The following is a 15,148-nucleotide window of genomic DNA, read 5'->3' as shown; positions in this document are numbered from 1 at the left end:
ATGGTAAGGAGAGACAGTTTAGAAAACAAAACCAAACCAGGCAGGATGCTGTTCTATTTCTGAGTCTTCAGAATCAGCTCCTCCATTGGTAATTGACCTCCTTAATTTCTAATCATGACTTTGTAAAACCACACCTGTTCTGCAACACTTACTTCACCTGCCACTACATTTCACTGTGTTTGTCTGATTCTTATCTTTGCCTCTCTATCTTCCCAGTTGCTAGATTGTTCAAATACCTCGAGTTTCAAAACCATTCCTCACACTCGATTCTTCCCATTGATATTTTTTTAAAGTGATGGAAAGCTGCATATGCATTACGTGTGATGCCTTGGATGAATTTTTCAAGATTTCTCCTGAGCTAAAGTACAACCTCCTGCTCCACCTGCAGCATTGTATTTCATAGTTCCCACAGAATCTTTTTGTCTGATACCTGTTACTATTGTATTGCCACACTGTGTGAGCTCAAATATAGGGCTTGCTTTACTCTTAAGGAGTTTGCAGTAAGTGCTACTCCAACTTAGTTGTTCTCACCTCCTCCATCCATTTCTTTCCCTTCAGGCTGGATCTCTGGGGCTGAGACTCACTGCACAGGTGAATCCTTGAACCTGTTACGTGTCAGGGTCAGGAATGCAGGTCATTATGATAAAAAATGAATTATCACTTTGCTGGTTTAATCTGATTTCTGTTTTCCTGACTGACAAGTGCTCAGTACATAAGTCCTCAGTCACTCTTAATTGGTGTGTTTTGCCTGTCCATAATGCACAAGGTGTTTGTGATGCAGAGACTTCAGTGTACTAGAGGTTTACTTGCCTCCTCCACCTCCTCCCTTTCTTTCTCCTCCCCTGGTGGGTTCCCCTCAGTGGTGGCAGTTTTCTTGGGGGTTTTCTGCTCCTTTGCTGTTGCCTGGGCACCCACCTAGCTTTGAGTTAGGACAAATTTCATTGTCTTTGTTTGCTTTGCATAAATGCACTTTGATTTTCTTGGTAATCAGCCTTGATCATTGAAGACTCCCTCTGCTCTGCTCTTAACATATGATAGTTCAGATGGTGCCTTCAGTTCCTGTTTTTTTGAAACAATTTTCTGAAGTCTTCTTTGGCTTCCCAAGGCATCTGGCATTTGCAGTCACACAGTGAGTGTAAGCGTGGGTGGATGTTTTAGTCTGTCCTCCCTTTTCCCTGATGATTTTTGAGTCAGTCAACTTCAGCTACATTTGATAGAAATAGTTGAGGAGCTGGACATGTACAAAGAACATGTCGATGTATTTCCTGCAGAAATTCCTCCGGAAAGGGAAACCAGATCATGGTAGATACTTTTGCTCCTTGATTCATCCACAGGTCATGCTTACCTATCTAGTGTTTATTATCTTTTCCCCTGCATTATTTTACTTTCTGGGAACTTATTAATGTCACTTTTTTGAAGGAGACACTGTTAGAACGCTCTTTGCTATTTCCTTCATCTTTTCTCATAAATTGCTGACTCGCAAACCCTTCTTGTTTTGCCAATGCATTACACACTTTGAAGATGTTCACCAAGCCCACTTGTGCAAAGCCTTCATACAGAGACTCTATAAATTCAAGTTTTAGAACTATGAACTTAAGTTTTTAAAACTATAAATTTAAGTTTTCTAACTAGGGAAAGTTAAAATCTAACGGTATTAAGTGATCTACAATATACATGCCATAATGCACTTTCATCAATCATCTATATGATAAAAAGTTTGTAAATAAACCAGTTGCCCTATGCTATTTCTGTCTAAATGGGTTAGCTTAATTCACCACTACCTGTTTTATCTCTCCAGGAATATAGCAATACTTGCTATAGGAGTAAATGATATTTCTTATAAAACTTGTGTGTTGTGACTTCCATTCAGCCCTTTTCCCTGCAAGTTTCTTGATTCTATTTTTTTTCCTCTCTCCTCATTGATGTACAACTTGCTTAACACCACCACTTTATTTATTTATTTTTTTATACCACTGTAATTTCATTTTGTAAATTTGTCCTCCAGTCACTTAATGAAAAAAGCCGTTTGGCTTCTTGGTAAGACTTTGTGTTGTGTGTTGATATTGCTCTTGTTTACTGGATTCTGTTTGGCAGTATTATTGTTAAGAAATTTTCCTCATCCTCCCTCTTGCTGATTTGAGAACTGTTGCAGAGAATCTTGAGCTTCAAGGAGTGGTTGACATCCTCCTCCCTGAAGCACAGACATGGGGGGTAGTTGCCATATACTCTTTTGAATATTTACCTTCTTCATCTAGCTTGCATTAAACCCACCTAATATTTGCCTTAAATGTCATTAGTTATATTACTGCTTTTTATATTATTTGCCTTCTGTTCATGATATTTACCCATGCATTTCTTTAGTAATTTTTTTATAGTCTGTGCTTTCTGCTGTTCCCCTATGGCTGTTTCTTATTTGCTTGTTTGCTGAATCTGATTGTGGAGGAGGTTGTGCTACATACACAGCTGCAGAGGGAACAGGCCGTTCTTTTGTTACTGTACTTCTAGCAAAAGGTGAGCTTTGAATGAAAGGAAAAATACTTCTCTTGGAGAATTTGAATTCTGTTTTGTTTGAAAAGTCTAATCAACTGACAAAAAAGTCAAACTTGGTTATTTAAAAATGGATTGTTGATACTCTTTATGGCAAAAAGCTGTGTTTTTCTGGGACATAAAGAAAATAAGATTGCTGTGGGGATTGGTTCCTCACCATGTGGGACACTGTCTGTAGGTGAATGGACAGGACATTTTGTCCAATAATGGTTTGAAATTTTGCATAGTCTGACTGGGCGGTAAACAAGGGCATGGGACTTTATTTCATAATGTGAGGTGGACTCTTAACAGCTGCAGACCTGTTAAGTGCTTCTGGGGTGCCTGTTTCTGGTGTTTCCAAGGACAGTGATCCAAGTCAAGCTCCTGTTCAAATCTATGGGTCAGATTCTGAGCTGATGGAAATGACTGCATGTCAGTGGAGACATGATCTCTAACTGACCTGAGAATCTAGATTCATGTCTTTTGTCAATGTCTTGCACTGAAGTAGAGTTATAAAATACATTAAACCTATGGTCTCATGGCAGATGCAGTCCACAGCCTGATTCAAAAGCAGTTTGAATGAGTTTTTCCCCCTTTGTGATTTGATGACACTTTTGGAAGTGCAGCGCAAGAAATGCAACATCATAGGGAAAGGCTGTTCCTACAACTGTAGTTGCTTAACTGCAATTAAGATAGCTGGTAAAAGGCAAATCTCAAAGGACTGATAAAAAGTGTAGCTCAACTGGGAGCTAAATGGAAAGAAGCTTACTCATTTCCTGTTGAAAGTTTTGGATTTGCTGCTTTAGTGCAAACCTTGCAGCATTTCTGCACTGCATATGAATTTATGATAGATGTTTTTCTTTACATGCCTCATCAGTCTTTGTGTTTAATTTTGGTTTTCATTAGATCAAGAAAGACTGTTATGAGGCTGGGGTAACTTAAATGACCATGTTTGTTGTGATTCCACTGTAAAATATCTAGATATTCTCAGTGCAAACATCACAACAGTTAGTACAGTTTTTATGTAATTCCTGTTCACATTATCTGTTCAAAATTTGGAAAATAAATGAAGCTGAATTATTTTAGAGTTCTTAATGCCTCTAATATAGAAAAGGAACTATGTTTGCTATTCCAGATCAGTGTGGAAATTGATCCAGCGTAGTAAGTAGTCTCAACCAGTAGCTACTCGGGAAAAACTCAGGAGTATATGAAACAAGGTATGCCTAAAGTATCTTTCCACTTGTATTTCTTTTAGCTTTTGGTAATCTGCCAAGTACTGTTTTCCAGACTGGGAGGCTGTGGCTAGACCATCCTGATTAATATCCACCAATGATGAATGAGTCTAAATTCTTCTTCAGCTTATTTATAATTTGGCTTCCACAACATTCTGTTGTGGAGCACTCTGGAATTAAACTATGCGTTGCATTTGGGAGAAAAAGATCTTGTTTGTTAGTTTTCAGCATGCTGCCAAGTAATTTTGAGTCAAAGCATAAGAAACGTATGCCCCTCAAACCTTTGAAAAACAATTTCACTCTTGGACTGAATCTGCCACTCTCCTGATACTGAAGTCTCACATATGGTTATAAAGGGCTCAGAACTGGTGGTCTTTCACTAATACCAGTAACTGGTACTGCGTAAACCTAGGCCTGCATCCATGCTTTAAATATTGCATTCAATTGTGCAAATTAGCTTTGACTAATAGCAAATATGCCTGCTATTGAAAACGAGAATACTCTTCTTACAGTGGCAGAGGGATCCTGTGCTTTCTTGTGGAGTTCTTGAGGGAATCTTTATGAGGTTGGTTGTGCATCTGAAAATAGGTGCACCAAATGGTAAAAAGCAATTAAAGATTTCTAACAAGTCACACCATCCATTTTGCAAGATCACTGTTTAATTGTGCATTATCTTTTCCTTTGCCAGTTTTGCTTTCCTTCCTCAAAAACATCTGCTTTGGTTTAAAAAAAAAAAATTAAAAAGGGCATGGGGGAAAGTCAGGTCTCTCCTTTGGGTGCTGTCTGATAGATGGTACAGATTCTGGGTGTTTCTCTAGGGAATGGTGGCTGATGGTAAAAAAACAAGAGTGTGTCCTAGGAAAAATTGCATGCAATGGATTGTTGATGGTATTCTTTGTACACAGTCATTTGATAACAGTCACTTCTGTAATAGAGTATAATAAGACAGAGAACCCAATTAACAGTCCACCAGGAGCAGTGATAATGGTCGTTGTGTACTGCTGGGGTGAGCTTACATCAGGATTTAGTTAGGCTGGAAGCTACTGCATTTACTGAATGTTTTCCCTTGGTGGCAAGAGATGCTGGCTTTGTTCCTCTAAGGGAAAGAAGCAACATGAAAACAAAAAGAAAGCATGACGGGAGGTTGCTAACAGCAGCAGAGGAGGTTCAATAGAGCAGCAGAGATAGGCTTAATTCAGTTTAATTTTGCTTGACAATCTACTTTATAATTATAGATCTTTTTTACCTAAACCCCAAATTACTCTATAGGAATAGAGCAAGTATGCTACTAATAAAAAAAAAAAAAACAAACAAACTTGACGGTAACTTGCGATGACTCAGTTCTGTTGTTTCTAGATGCCCTTGAAGTCAGAAACCTCTAGCAAGGAACAATATGTTCTTTTCTGTAAAGATATATTTACGTACTTACACAAATTCAGGTCTCGATACAGTTAGTTCACACAGATACAGACATTTCCAGTGTTTGTTTATCTTTCTTACTGGTATTTTAGAATCAAGATTGTATTTGCTAAGCAAGAATTTATTGAAAGCATCATCTTCCTAAAATGACTTATTTCAAGAGATGGGCATGTCTCAGTGTGACTGAAGTACATTTCAGCATGGAGTAGAGCTGGGAACAGTCAGGGCGATGATTATTTTGGAAAGTCGTGCAACTGTATTTTAAGAAGTGGGACAGAGTGTCTTGTAACTGAGAAAATACAGCAGCAAGGTGTGTATGTTCTGAGCTGTCTCTCTGCTGTTTGTTACTTGTCAGGGATGTGCTATTTTATGTCTACCCTAATTAGGGGATGTAATGACAATCAGTCTTAGCACTCAAAACGGCTTTGGTAGCTTATGACCTTCCCACTAACAGATCCCAGCGAGTTTGTAAGACCTTCTTGCTGGTTGCAGCATTGTCAGGACTTGTATAAATGGTAAAGGCTTTTTTCATGATAGCACAAGCCATTCAACACAGAAAGGACAGTTTCATTGTCTTGAGCAGGACTTCAGTGTTCACTGTGGAAGTACATCTATGGCTGACATAGCATTTCCCCAACCACTGCCTGTTTCACTCTTGTCAGCTGAAGGGATTCACACCTTCACAAAGGGAGAAGCCAAAAAGTATTTAATTTAGATATAGGCTGGTAATGAAGAATCATTATTGCCCCATTCTACCTTGGGAATGTGTGCAAGCCTGATCCCCTGCCCCGCGCAGAACTTCACGGAAGTCCTGCTGTAGAATTGTGAATGAAACCTTGAATTAACTAGAAACTCATCCTGCCTCTTGTATCTTCAGTTTGCTGATTTTACACTCTAAGTGCCATGTTGTCTGATAAACCCAAGCCCAGACTTACCTTAGAAAATGCACATATTAAGGTTCTAAGTTGAAAATGTAGGTTTTAAAATGCCAAAATAAAGCTGCATTTGTAATTTTGATAGTTTGACAAAGTTGAAAGCAACTGAAAACAGGATCTTATAATGGGGAATGTTGGTGAATTCTAGTTGCAGTAATTACGAACTGGATTGTATGTGGTCCCTTGTAAGAATAACAAGGGATTAAGGAAAACATCTACACTGGTCTCTCTTTATGGTGATAGAAAAATCCTCCTGGCTCCATGAATTCTGTTAGCCCAACGAGTCCATGCAAGGACTAAACCATCAGTAATGGTGATCTCATCCTGTTCTCATTTTCATGACTTCTGTTGCCTACAGCAGTGTTTGATAGAGCTGCTTTCTGACCCTAGCCAGTAACTAAGCACCATAAAGCTGCTTGCTCACTCCCCCGCGGTGGGATGGTGGAGGGAATTGGAAGGATAAAAGTGAGAAAACTCATGGGTTGAGATGAAGACAGTTTAATAGGCAAAGCAAAAGCCACATGCACAAGTGAAGCAAAACAAAGAATTCATTCACTACTTCCCATTGACAGGCAGGTGTTCATCAGGCTCCGTCATGTGTAACAGCTGCTTGGGAAGATGAACACCATATCTCTGAATGTCCGCCTGTTTCTTATCCCCCCAGCTTTATATGCTATGCATGACATTCCATGGTACAGAATATCCTTTTGGTCACTTGGAGTCAGCTGTCCTGGCTGTGTCTCCTCCCAGCTTCATGTGCATCCCCAGCTTCCTTGCTGGTGGGGTGGTATGAGAAGCAGAAAAAGCCTTGACTCTGCATAAACACTGCTCAATAATAATGAAAACAGCTCTGTTATCAACATCTTCCAGCACAAATCCAAAACATAACCCCATACTAGCTACCATGAAGAAAATTATCTCAGCCAAAACCAGCACATGGCCCAAGGATAAATCCATGCTGGAGAAAGTACACCTTGAATCATCTGTCCATGCTGCAGCAAATATACCTTGAAGCATCAGTGGCTGTGCATGAGGTCATGCTCAAGCACCTTGAAGCATGTGGCCATGGAGAAGCCCATGACAGTGCAGGTATGTCCCTGGAGGGACTGCAGCTGTGGGTAAGGCCATGTTGGAGCAGGATTACTTCTGAAGGGACTGTGGTGGTGGGTGAGGTCATGCTGGAGCACGTATATCTCTGAAGACATTGTGGCCCATGGATAAGGCCATGCTAGAACAGATGAACGTTAAAGTGACTGTGGCTGTGGTAAGTCTATGCTGCAGCAGGTGTATCCCTGGAGAGACTGTAGCTCATAGCTAAGGCTCCACTTTGAGCAGGTACAACCTGAAAGGACTGCAGTCTGTGAATAAGTCCAAGCCGGAGCAGGGGCAAGGGGAGAGCTCATTGCAGTGTTAGACCCGATGGCCTGTTCGAAAGAGACCAGGGGTGGAGAATTACAATAATGGAAATACCTTTAAATTGTTGTACCCCATGATTTGAGTTGCGTGTTATAGGAATTACTATAGCAGGAACCACCTGAACCAATGGAGGACAAGCCTTACAAGAAGCAGTACGAGTGCAGCAGTGACCTGGCTTGAGCTGGCTTTGGTGCCCAATAACTCCATGCAACACACCACCTCTCCTGTCCTGAGTGACCGCCATAACAGATGGAGCCCAAAGTCATAGGCTAAATGAATTTAGTGGACGTTTTGTGGGCATTTTACAGGGGTGATCCATAGACTAAGGCAATGATATCTGCGTATTATATCAAAGGATGGGAAGGGTGGTGGTGGGTAATGAGAATGTGTTGGACAATGTGAGACCTGAGCATGACTTAAATGGTATGGAATAAGGGGTGGAGAATGTGTGCTTGAGCCTAAAAGAGCGAGCTGCAGGTGTCCTTCCTGTGGGATTCAAAAGCTTTGCAGGTTCCCTCCAAAGCGTGTAACTTTGTACAAATATCAAAAGGAGTTGCCTTGGTAACAAAACCTCTGAGCCTTCATTTAATTTCAGAGGAGCAGAAGGTCATATGCCCAGTCAGCAGAGCTGTGTGTCAGGTACTAATGGTTGGGGGAGAGTTAGTAAGGCCAAAGGTAGTTTTGTTTTTAAATGTCAAGAAAATTGAAAACCATGTGAGAAGCAAATTATAAATTTCCTTGTTGAAGATAACGGCTGAAGCAAGAGCTTTGCTTTCATGATGGAAGAGGAGTCAGTTTGCCAGGAAACTACCCTGTCTGCACCTGCTTAATCATGCTGCTATCATAGGTGACATTATCATCAGTGTGGTCATAGGGACATGCCCTCATGTCCCCAATAACAAATGGAAGAGAGACATCCTCCAGCCCAATGTAGCTCTGGGGAATTACATTGGGACCAAGGAATAGCCACAAAAATTGGACCAGACCTTCAGCTGGTTTAAACACTGCTGTTCCACAAAACATGCTAAATCTACCCCAAGATTCAGCACGGAGAGGTGAAACGCCATTTCCATAACCTGTTTTCCTGCCTTTTAGTGATAATTTTGTGTATCTGGTAGCAAGTGAGATTTTTAAATCCTGCTCAATTAAATGGCTGCTTAGAAGCTGAGCATACTGTTATTGCATAGAGCAAATACAAAGGCCATGTCAAGAAGAACCCTGATGGCTGACTGAGGTGCAGATGGTCAGCTCTGTGGTGGTGGTGTGATGAAGTGGGCATCTCTTCCTTGTTGAAGCATGGGATGCTCCTTGTAGCTGTCTCTATATGCAGAGAAACAGCAACCAACTGTGGCAGTGGTAAACACAAGTGGACACTGTAACTGTTTGAGGTTGGTCCATAGGTGTTGAGAGCACTCAGCTACACAGCAACACTGTGCAACAGGTGAAAAGCCCAGCTCTCTGCTGTCTTTTTCTTAGGCATTTTTCTGAAGTTCTGCTCTACTCTGTATTTTTCTTCAGAAGACAATTGGAAATTATTTGGAGGCCATAACTAAGCTGTATATGCACAGATAAACTACCAAACATGAGAGGAGAAAGGTTGTAAGGGGGAGAGTGCTCTGAATATCTCTCTGTCTGCTGATCCATTACCTACCTGTCCAGTCAAACTAGAGCATTGACATCGCACTTGAATTAATGTCCTCCAAAACCCAGATAGCTGATGTGTGCATCCCTGTCTGGACCAGAGAAATCAGGAGAAATGGAAAGAGAGGAAAGGATAGACTGACCTGGAGCCATCTGTATGTCAGTATACCAAGTTGGTGGCCAAATGAAATATGTATTGGCATAGTCCTCAGCCTGTTGGCTCTGGTAACTTAGGATGTCTGTTGTCTTACTTAACAAACAGAAATGAGTGTGGTTACCATTTAATCTGTGACTCTTCATCTGACACCATTTCTGATGAAGAGGGCTTTCTTTCCCCTAATTTTCTGACTCTCCATATGGCTTGCAAAATATAAACACAGGTTTTTGAAGAAGGCAAACTTGAAACCACCTTAAGAGCAGCACTGAAGTTGTGGATAACAGTCTGTACTTAAAGGTCTCAAGACATAGGACATTGCTCTCTACCTACCAGCTCTGTCACCATTACATAATGAGTTGATGAAGTTTGCTGAATCTGGTCAAAGTGTTTTATTCCAAAATATTTTGCTATGAAACTGACAGTTTTCTAGGTCGTGTTATCCCTGAGGGCTAAGTGGTGAGATGAGAAATGGTTTTGATGAGAGAACAGACAGAGTATCTGTCACTGCTAACTCTTCTACAGGTGACTGCATATTCATTCTGCTAGCACTGGCTCTTGACTCAGCTGTGACATTTAAAATGGAGAACTGGAAAATCCTGAGAACATGGAAAACCCATGTTGAGACAGAATGGCAGCCATAACCATTTTAGATATGGTACAAAGAGGATTGGAAGAAATCAATATGTTGTTGTGTTACTCTTGTGTTATTACTGCCGTACCAGCTGCTCTGCTCTGCTTCCCTTCCTTCTGGTTATAACCATGACTGAAGATGTAAATTTCCCCCATGGAGGACATGTGCAAGTCATCTGCTGTGGTCATGAGGGTCAGGGGAAGCTTAGCTGTGTCTCAGTTTTTCTGTAATTGGGAATAATAGCCTGTTGTGATTAATTTTCTCACACTGTGGTTTCAAGTTGTTTTGTGCAAACCAGTGATGTTCTTGACTGTTTTTACAGCTCAGGAAAATCCTGCCTGTCAGGTTAGGTTATGCCTTTTTCTTCCACAGCCATTGTGTGATCGCTGCTGGCAACCCTGCATGCAAAACTCTTCCTGGCATGAACAAAATGTGGCTTTGAGGAACTCTGAATAGGCATGAGACTTTCTGTAGCCGTATGAAAACTGGCATGCTGGATAGTTTCACAGAGTCTTCGTAACCTCACTGTGCCCACAGAGAAATGAAAAGGAGCCTCGGTGTAACTGCGTACTAGGCTCCCTTAACTGGGAAGTGAAAACCTGTTTGTACAGAGCAGGGTTTCAGACCACCAAGGTTTGCAAAACCACCACACATCCTCATAATCAGGTGCAGGTTAAGTGGGAGACATGTAAGAAACATCTTCCTGGAGAGGTGATCATTATTTATAATCCCTTAGGTGCTGTTGTCAAAACAGTCCTATTAGGCAGCTGTTGTGCAGAAGAAGGGTCACTTTCTGCTGCTTTGACACCTTGAACTACATGCAGTGCTGCTGTGGTAGGGGCATAAGTGTTTTCTGCAAGGCCAGTTCAATGCCTTATTATTTCTTCTAAGTTCTGCTTTGGAGGTTCCAGATAAATGTACTGAATACTGATTACGTTTTCCTTCATTTGTAAAAAAGAGAAATATGAGAGTATAAACAGTCTGCCTGGTTCTCAAAAAGCACTATTTTAGTTCATAGTCATAAGGTTGGTTTTTTTGGTCCTTCCCAATTTTTAATGAGACAAGCTTATATAGCACAAAATTGTACTTGGAAAGTATTTTAATTCAGCTTGATTGGAGTATCATCGAGATCTTAAGCTTATATATGTAGACAGAACTGGAAGCAAGAATTACCCAGTAGCATTATCTTTTAATGGCTGTTTCTATTTTTGTCCTGAACTCATTTGCTTAGAATAATAGCTAAACTCTTATGCAGTATATGGGGAAAGCGTCACTGATGGTTCAGTTAGCAGACAAAGGGATAAATACATTTAATTTGATGGAAACTTTGTTAGATGAATTTGTTTAATGCCAAATCAACATTTTGTTTGTTCTTAGTTAGAAATAATTAAGCAGGATTGATGGCTAACAAGTTACCAATGGGCTAAAATGAACTGTTGGCAGAGCAGATGACAAAGACGCAAGGTCACTGTTAAGTATCTTGATTATCTCAAGATGTCTCGAGATAATCAGTCACTCATTTTCTGAGGTACTCTTCTGCTTTTCAGAGCTGAAAACTTTTAGCGAGGGCAGCAATTTAGGCTGAATACTTGTGGTAGTAAGGGCAAGAAACTGAAACCTCTTTTTTTTTCTACAGGATGCATTAAAAGGAGTTTTTAATGTTGCTTATGACATATGTATACAGTTGGGGATATTGCATTTTTATTTGGTTTCAGTATACTTAGTCATCTGTTTTTGTCTCTCTGCAGATAACTCTACATATGATTTATTAAATTTGGGCAGTCTTTTAAAAGATTTTGGGCTAAATACTAGATTCTAGAAACTACAAGGTAAGATCTGTCTTCTAGTGCTTCTGGGTGCATTTACATTGTCTCATAAAACAAGTGCTGTCTGTATGTGCAGCTGTAATAAGATCTTCAGTTTGGATTTTCATTGGTCAGGTATATTATTTGATGTTCTGAAGATGAGCTGCAAAGATTAATTTATTTCCATCTCCTGCATCTCACACAGAGATTCATTTTTTTATTATTTATCCAGCATAGTCTTCAGGTTATTTGATAATGCAGCTGCTGGAATTTGCTCCATGAAACCAATTGTCTTCCGAAGGTAAGTGCTATGAGGCCCTGTGCTGGTTGTTTTTATAATGCCAGTTTTCCCGTGAAAATAGCAGCACACTTATACTCAGGTTCATAAATGTATGCTATTCAGAGCTTTATACTATACAGTTATTTGCAAAGAAAAAAAAAAAAACACCCAACCAAAAAAACAGGCCAGACAAAGCTCTCCACAAGCAGTGGGTAGAGCTCAGTCATGTAATGATATCACTTTGAAATGGATGCTACTGAAAAATGCATGGTGTGTAATTGGTTGCTATTTCCAAATGTCATAGAATTCTTTGCCCTTAGAGAGGAACAGCAAAGCCTAGATCAGGTTAGCTTTAAAATTAATATGATTTGTTCTCATGGTATATCCAGGGTTAGAGTTGAGAGAGGGGGAATGGATATTGATTCTGTAAGTAAGTTTTCTATTAATCTTGCAAGATTGTTAATGATCTGGGTAAATTGTTTTCATATATATTTGCATATGTTTCAGCCTGTATCTTTTAGTAGGTTTTACTTTTTGTAATGGATTAACGAATAGCTATCAAACCAACTGCAGTGATACGGCCACTGAATTTTGTCTAAAATGTATTGATTTACCTTTTTGTGTCATGTTCAAGAAATGAGATCGATTTGAAAGAAGAGGTATGTTTTGTGAAAAGATGTAAAAGGAGATATTTCAAAAGCTCATAAGGCATGTCAAGCATGGGGATGGGGCTGGCATGGATGGACCCAAAAATAAAAACGTGGGATCAGAGGAGGAGATGGAAATTACATTAACCTTCTAAATTACCCTTCTCAGTTAATCTTTACACAAGTTCCCAATTCTATTGAAAATTAATTAATTCCCTCACTAAAACATAAAATGTAAATACCTTTATCTCATTGAACAGAAACTATTTACAAATCAACTGGAGCTGGGCAGAGTTGAACCTTCTCGCTGTTTTCTGCAGCACAACACCAAAAAGTATCCCATGGTTTTTCTGTAGCAAGTGCAGTTGCTTTGATGGTGTGTGTAACACAGATACACTCCTGTGATTAACACATTAAATAAAGATGTGCCACTTTCTCTTTGCATTGGCATTCTCAACAAACTAATAAGAAGTACCAGCGTTGTATGTTTTTAGATAGATGCAAAGACACAGATATGGATACAGATGCATGCAATAACTTAATACATATCTTTCCTGGCATCTGCGTAAAAGGGGCCTTTTCTTAATGATTTACCCTGTTCCAAGAGTTTTCCAATGGCTATGTAAGGCAAACTGACCTAAATGTTCATCTTAGTTTACCAGTACGAGGAGATGGTGTTACCTGATCTGTGGGCTTGGATGATGTACTGTTTCCTAGGTAAAGGTTTTTATTAAATAAAAGGGTTTGCTGAGCTCTATTTCCTGCTGAGGAACTTCAGGAGAGAGACTAAGTGTTTCTGAATCTGTTTTGCACTCACCTGAGGGACTGCAGACTGCTGCCTGGCTGCACTGAGCCTGCCTCAATAGACAGCATAAGGAACAAGTCCTTTGCTTCTTTTAATTCCTTCACCTTGTTGAGTCATTTCTGCCTATACTGAAGAAGAAATTAAAAATACTAGCTTATAGGAGGATTTTTTTTGTTCTTATGTTGCCTTAGTTGGGGAAGAACTTCCTAAGTGGAAAACCTACTTGGAGATGTACCCAGCCCTTCTCCTTCAGAAATTTCTCATAATATTGTTTGAAGAGACCCTTTTTATTTGGAATAGACCAAACCTGATGCTTGGGTTGGATACCTTGTGCAGGGATGGAATCTTGCATTTAGGTTGAACGTGCTTTAATGGGATATTTTATAGGTGATTGGGTCCTTCCTTTTAAATAAAAAGAGGCTTTGACCCTTGCTGCCCCTGATCCCCCTTCAATCAGGCCTGCTTTTGCCGACACAGCAAGAAGGGAGACTACCTATGGAATGGCTATTATTGTGAAGCATGGCAGGAATGATGTCTGTGACCAATGTGTGAAGCAGCCTCCCAAACAAATGTCACTTTGATAACAGGCTTATTTATAGCGTGCAGCACTTCTTAGTCTTGCTCAGTATCAGGGTGCCAATTAGCAAGCACACAAAGCATTTTGATCTAAGTTGATAGAGCAGATGAAGGGATAGGAAAAGAAACAGGCAGGTAAAACATCTTTTTCTTTGCGTGGACAGAGATGGGTGTAAAATCCCATTGTCCTGAATCCCAGCCCCATGTTCTGCCTCAAGACCCGCTCTGCTGGAATCTGTTCCCTTGAGATATCTCAGGTGTCATAGATTTTGGGTCTGACAGACTTTCTGCTCATCCCCTCTCCTTTCTTGGGCTGGCCGAGGCACACAGACTGTAGGTTAATTATTTCATCTTCCACAGTGGGAAACTGCACAAGATTCCCAAGTGTTAGCAGTTTCAGCAGCTCCCTAAATACTCATTCTGGCCCAATACCAATGTCACTGACTCTAGGGCTTTTCTGCTCATTCTCTAATTCCCTTTAATCATATGGAACAGTGCGAGATAGCATTCAGCTTTTTGGTTTGTTTTTCTTATTGCCCTTTCATGCTTGATTCAGATATTTTGAAGTTATGCAGAGACCTTAAATGTTTTGATGACTCGGAAAGAGTAAGACCTGCCATTAAGTGTAACAAACCCATTCCTGTGACAGGACCTTTTAGTTTGCCCAGCCAGGAAATGTAATTCAAGCAGCACAACAAATTAATGTTTCATTGATGGCTTCTTTGGTCTGGGGGCGTATTAACTAAAAGTGTTGTGCATGTCAACAGGAAAACAAGTATGTTTTCATTGAATAGCAGAGAACTTGTGGAGTTGATGTTGGAGGCTGGTAATTGAAATGTAAACACTGAAGTACAGTCATCCGCTTCTGGGAGGAATGTATATAAGAATGGAAACTCCAGTAGTCTAACCTAAGGACATTTCAGACTAAATTAGAAAAAGGCAGTAGAATGCTGCAGGAAACATGTAGAAATGATACTCAGCATCTTCCTCAATGCAGAAATGGGGCACAGGAAAAATGTTGATTAGATTTCTTTCCTGAGTAAAGGGGAGATATGCCCCTGTATTTGGAGTTTGACGA

The sequence above is a fragment of the Phaethon aethereus genome, assembly GCF_964289735.1.
Source record: "Phaethon aethereus genome assembly, chromosome: 3".
NCBI classification, from domain to species: domain Eukaryota; kingdom Metazoa; phylum Chordata; class Aves; order Phaethontiformes; family Phaethontidae; genus Phaethon; species Phaethon aethereus.
This window is presented reverse-complemented; position numbering follows the sequence as displayed.